General features: G+C 42.7%; 1 pseudogene; it reads right to left on the bottom strand.

Moving 5' to 3' along the window:
• Positions 1–2460: 2460 nt before the first annotated feature.
• On the bottom strand, positions 2461–5464 carry LOC148027009 (F-box/kelch-repeat protein At3g27150 pseudogene; annotated as a pseudogene).
• Between the last annotated feature and the right edge of the window lie 1161 nt (positions 5465–6625).

The raw sequence follows: 6625 nt of genomic DNA, 5'->3' as shown, positions 1-6625 counted from the left end.
CACTAAAATAGCTTCAATTCACTCTTCTATTGCTACATAAGAAAGAGTTGTTGAATCAATGTAAAGAGAGTCACATGCCCATAAGAGAGAGACAAAACTTCCCATATTACATTGTACCTACTTGGAATGTCTCGCATCCTTGCATGGAACCTTCAACTTACTTGTGTATCCACAAGGGCCGTGTCAACATGTACATGCATGCATATTCTCCATGTCTATCATGCTCGTCTTCACACAAATTCAAAATTGATGCACTACAAATGTCTAGAACAAGGTCAGTTAGAGTATCACCTAGCACCCATTACAATGACGTGAGCAAAATATGACCAATCCCATGATGCAAGGTCTCATTTGCACATACAACCAAAAAAGAGCCAACTAAGTCACTTTAAATATAACCAATTGCAAGGCAAGGAGACGCAAAACCCCGTGCAACACAACCCACCAATACTATAAAATCGTAGCCAATAAGAAGCAACTATGCTACAATCCTATGCCACCAAATGATACTAGGAGAGTCAACAAGAAACAAAATGAAATGCAACTACCAAAGAACAATAGCAAGATCACCTACAACCACCAAATGCATAGCCACTACCAAATATAGTGCATAACGCTATTGACGACCAAAAATATTTAGGTCAACACTCCACCCTTGCTCTGATACCATGATGAAAGCCACATGATACAAGCAACAAGAACATGCATATGAAGAGAGAGAGAGAGAGAGAGAGAGCAAAAGAGAATGCAACAACAACCAAGGCCATTGCATAGAATGAGGCACAAGAGAGGTTTGGGGATTCCCTATTTGTTAACAAATGAAGAATGACATCCACTCAATGAGGTATGAGAAAATATCAATTGTCTAATGTAAACAAATATGCGATGTCACTCAAGACTAATCAACAGCCAAACAGCCAGCCAAAGGTACCCATGAAGAATGCACACTGTGTCCCTTCGAACTTTAGGTGGCTCCTAGGTAGAGATGTTTGGAGTGCCCCAAAAATCCCAACATAATCTTGTAACGTAAGGTACAGGTTGCAAATATTGAAAATGGCCATCCAAACTTTGTAGTGCCATTACCTAGGCTAAAATACTCTATAATGGGGCAAATGGATCAGCTACAATGCAATCCATGCTTATTGTTGTCTTTAAGTATTAAGTCTCTTGCATTGGAGAATCTATTTCATACCCAGATGAAGGGTTAAAAGAGATCTCTCTCACCCTCAAAGAGCTAGACATCTCTATGTGACAACAAGGATGAGCATCCAGATGGTGATGAGCATCCAGATGGTGGGGCCCAATGGCTACAACAATAGGTGGCGCACCTCAAAGGCAGCATCTGACTCTGCTCCAAAGAAGTGAAGTAAATGACAAGAAACAAAACCATGTAAATGACAAGAAACAAACCATCCAGTCAAGAGTCTTCCAGCCTGAAGAAAGCACTGGATACCCAAGAAATCGCACTTACAGAATAGTTATATTCGGTCCTTTGCTCATTAAGCAAACTCCAAATACTGAATGTCCCAAGAAGCCATAGCACAGTAGTTGCAAATAGAGCAGAGCAACTTCAATAAGGAACTGCTGCTTCCGCATTGCTAATGCATGTGATCACTGTGCACTTCCTAACATTCTGAATTTTATTAGAGGCAGAGCTCTAATAAAATTCAGAATATTGCTAAACTGTCTCAGCACTACAGTTACTCGGCAGATCAGTTTCACAATGACTCCCAGGGCAATGCTAATGTACAGCTTAACATACTCTTGCAAGACAGCGCTCCAAGTTACACATGGTCCTTTACTCATAAAGTAGAGCTCCAAATACTGAATAATGTCCCAAGCTTGCCATAGCACAGTAGTTGCCAACACAGTCTTCCACACATTTTGTTCCCTAGAGGCAGAGCTCTAAAAAAATGAGGAATACTCACCAAACTGCCTCAGCACTATAGTTCCTTTGCAAATCTGTTTCACAAGGACTGCTGGGGCACTACTGCTAATGTACAGCTTAACAAACTCTTGAAAGACAACACTCCAAGTTGCCAGACAACTTATTTGTATAACAGCAGCATTTGACTACATGGCCGTGCACAACTTTGCTGTTATTGTCAATATACTGCAGAGTACACAATCCTTCTGAACTTCAGAATTCTGCATTTATGGCAGAGCATTGCCTGGCATGACAAAAGGTAGTATGCTATATGTAGGCATCAACGAAGTCTCATAAGCACCAATAAAAAATAAATCACTCATCATCTTCTATAAAAAGTCCAAAAATTAAGAAATTGTGAAAGCAAACTATACTTCCACAGCTGACAATGAATATTGCGTAGAGTGTATAGACCAAACCTAATGATGAGGATGTTGATACAAGCAGCTCCTTGAATATTGTACAATAAGTTTCACAAACTTACAAGACCAGTTTAGATTAAATTAGACCCAGTCTCAGTTTTTTGTTGTGACATTGATACCGAATGCATGTGAAGGTCTATGCATAATTGGAACTATGCCTTGTGTGAACTGCTTTGCTTCTAAGTCTCATGACAGCCTCTTCAAGGGCATCTCTTCATAGCCTGTTTGGTATCTTTCAAAGTAACTCAAAAAACACAAAGCCATACAATGAATAAATAGAATAGCCTGTTTAAACAAGTCAAGCTGCAGTCCACTCAAATAATGAGAGTTGCTATAAAACAACATATTAATAAACATACAACTAGTCAGATAAATCTGGTAAATTCATACATCAGCGAATGCTTCAAACCAGCCGACAAATCCCAATCTAAGACAATTTTGTTTCAGAGAAAAACACTAAACCATAGCTTGATTGAGATAGAGAATTGGCTTCCAAAGAAAATCCAAACAGGAAACAACCATACAAGCACATTGAAATGTAAAGTACATGACCAAGAAACAGATTTTAAACTTAAGAAAATGCCCTTCGTTCGATGAAGAGGTGTAAGAATTATCCCAAGTCAGGATACTTCACCTGTTCAGTTTTGATACTTGGCATGCCCTTCATGGCCAAGCGCTTGTAGAGTCCTTGAGCATACAGATTCTCCAGGTCTCACAGTACACATAATTTAGAGTGTACACAAGGAGGAAGCCACGATTATGCAGAAACAATTGCACAATTAAGCACAAAGGGGCCAAAAGGACACAATCTTGTCAAAAACTCCCACTGCAGATTACTGGCCTCAGGATTGGGCCGGCAAACATACATGCCATCCTGGTTATCTGCAGTTCTGGCCCCTCCAATTAGTAACAGCTGCTCACCGAGAGATTTGAATGCTACACCCCATCCACTCACCAAATCTGTCCTTACGGGAACTTCTCCCAGAGCTTTCCATGAATTTGTTAACTTAATGTAGACTTTCAGCTGGTTGGAATCAGCCTCCAAGATGTATAACTCATTCTGGACAACTGCAATCAGCGGCGGGGCACCAGGAAATCTGCGTGAATCTGCCCAAGGAAGCATCCTGGGTATCAGCGTCCAGGTGTCAAAAGCAGGGTCATATACCTCACCACAACTAAGAGGAACCTTAGCATCACTTTCACCCCCAAGGACATAAAATTTGCCATCCATGAAGCAACCAGCACAGAGTCTTCGGCACTCATGCATATCTGGAAGTTTTTCCCACTGTTCTGTCTCTAGAGAATACCTCTCTGCAGAACGCAGAACTTCTCCTTGAATCGTAATACCTCCAGCCACATATGCAAAGCTTCCGCAGCTTGCCCATGCATACAGGCAACGTGGTGTGAGCATTGTAGCTGCTTTGGCCCAGTCATTGCTCACCAGATCATACCTCCAGGTGACCAACCCATCCATAGCATTCCCCACCACAAGCAACTGTGTGCCCACACTGAAAGACTCCTTATCATTGTTGTGGAAGCAGTAGTCAGCATCAAGGATTGGCAGCCGCTTCCACCTCTTGGTAGTTGGATCGAATGCATGCCAGCCAATCTGACCACTGGCAACCACATAGATCCAAGGCTCTGTCACATTCATTGTGCGACGTGCTCTGAAGAAATCACGGCTGACAGTTAGTGCAGAGAATTTCCGGTTGATTATCCGGAGCTTGTCAAAGTCAGATCGGGACACACGAGCCAGGCACATAAGCCCCAGGTCATCAGCCAGTCCTGGGATGTACTGGTCATTCTCTGCTCGCTCAATGCAAGGATCTGCAACCTCTCTTGGCGCAGGATCTGAGGGTTTACAAAGCCTGGTCTTCTTCTTCCCTGTTCGCTTTGAACCGCCCATGGAAGTAACTTCCGTCCTACCTCCTGAGACACGTCCTAATCTTGGGTGGCTGCAGGAATCACATTTGAGAGGTGAGGAGCTTCCTGCAGCTTCTACTGCAGCATCATTGGAGCGCTTTCTCCCACGAGTTTGGACCCCAACCTCGATGCAGATCACCAGGTTGCAAGCCCGTTCACATCTACTTTTTGGCATAGCCAGGGACTTCTCCGTGTTCTCCTTCTTCTTGTGCAGGAAAATAAGAATTTGCTTGCCTGCTCCTTCACCTTTTTGTGAAATGGAGAAACGAGCCTTTTTCTTCTGCTGCTGCTGCTGCTGCTGCTGCTCCTCCTCCCCCTCCTCCTCCCCCTCCTCCCCCCCCTCCTCCTCCTCCTCCTCCTCGTCTTCCTGTTGCAGGAAAAAGAAAAAGAAGCCTTGTCTTCTTCTCGTTCCGGAGCAGGAGGAAAAAAAGAGCCTTCTTCTTCTTCTTTCTTCTCCTTGTGCAGGCAAAGAAAGGAAACTTTCTTCTTCCTCTCTTCCTCCTCCTGTGCACAGGCCTTTTCTTCTTCTTGTTCTTCCTCTCTTCTTCTTCTTCTCCTCCTCCAACTGCAGACAAAAATGAAAGGAAGAAGCCTATGATCGTCTTCTTCTTCTGTTTCTTCTTCAGGAGGAGAAAATAGGTTTTCTTCTTCGTCTGTCTTCTTCTCCAACCTCCGATGCAGAGAAAGAAGAGCCTTTCTTGTTCTTCTTCTGCCTTCTTCTTTCCTTCTGTGCAGAGAAAAACCAGCAAAGCGGAATTTGGGGGGTTGGGGATAAGCCTTTACTTGCAGAATCACCTCTGTTTTCGAGCGCACAGAGAGAGAGAGAGAGAGAGAGAGGGAGCGCGGGCGAGCCGAAGAAGAAGAAGAAGCGGAAGAAGAACACGAGGTCGGAGGCACAGGAAGAGGAATGATAGGGATGATGAGAATGATGACCTCACTTACCTGCTTCTCCAACCGCTTGCTCTCGGTCGCCCGGAGCCTAGGGGCCAATGCGACCTACACGTGCCGGCGCCATTTTTCACCTGTGTAGTTTCACCGGTCGATAACACTTTCCCGGAGATTTTGACGGCTACCAAACAACGGCACCACATGCCCAAGATTTTGCAAGAGCACGTTCACGCGTTAGCTACCTTACGTTTTGTTGCACACGGAGGCGTTGCCGTTGTGTCAAATTACAGCCTTTTCCCACCATGCATTCGATAACACCCCGGGTTGTTTGGTGATGAGGGCCCTTTTCAAATTTTCCCTTCCTGCACCTCAAGTGCCCCTTTCTACACCTCAAGTGCAGAGGTAGACCGTGGAAAAGTTCGAAACCCACAATGTTCCCACCTTCTCACATGTATATAAACATGGCCTACATCGTCATTGGACCAGCAACTCACAACACTCGCGCCTTCCGCTAGTTGCTACAACATGCAAGTCGCAACTCCAACTTGATATGGTGCAACCCCTAGCGCCCATAGGCCACCTCTCATAGCGACTACCACTAATTACTCCTCTATCAGCACCCATTGCGCCTCCACCAACTCTCGCCAACACCACCTACAGCTCCTGCATCGCCTCCTTCAATTCTTACAGCACTAGCTACCCCACTAGCTCCATCAACCACCCTGCCAGATGCCAAGCGTCCCCTCGGCCACCTCTTGTGATTCAAACAACTCCTCCACTGCCATTGTCCCCAACCCCCACCAACCCATCCACATACAACAACCACTCTGACGTTGGTCCTCACCAGCACCAAAGCAACATAAGGTAACATATAATATATTATATATTTTGAGTGCTTAAATTGAATATTAAATTGATCAATATAATATATTATCTTATGACATATCTATAATATATTATATTGAGATATTGTAATGGCAAGGTGGCAATATATTACCTTATGACATAGGTAATCATAACATATCGATTATATTGAGATATCATAATGGTGGGGTCGTAATATATTATCTATATCATATGGTAATATGTTTTTGTTTCATTAGTGCTTAAGGTTAAAATTGATTTAATATTACTTTCGTATGTCATTATATGGATGTCCCTATATCATGAAATTCATTTTAGTTTAATATCAACCATTATATAAAATTATATTTAATCACATATACCTTTATCTAATCAAACATTACATATCCAATCAAATATATATATATCTCTCTCAATATTGTTTTTTATTTGTTCCATTGTTTAAACATATCTCAAGTCATTGATATTATATTAAACCTCATACTCACATACCTTGCCCTTAATATATCCTAAGCTATGTAGTTATGATAATTTTTAAGATGGCCATGATCTATAATAATTGGAATTGACATTATTTCATATGCTTATATGGTTATTGTAT

Source organism: Lygodium microphyllum, chromosome 13 (genome assembly GCF_053477565.2).
Source record: "Lygodium microphyllum isolate KBCC chromosome 13, Lygodium_microphyllum_v1.1.10, whole genome shotgun sequence".
NCBI classification, from domain to species: Eukaryota; Viridiplantae; Streptophyta; class Polypodiopsida; order Schizaeales; family Lygodiaceae; genus Lygodium; species Lygodium microphyllum.
The sequence above is the reverse complement of the archived record's forward strand: the minus strand, read 5'-3'. Positions and strand labels throughout refer to the sequence as shown.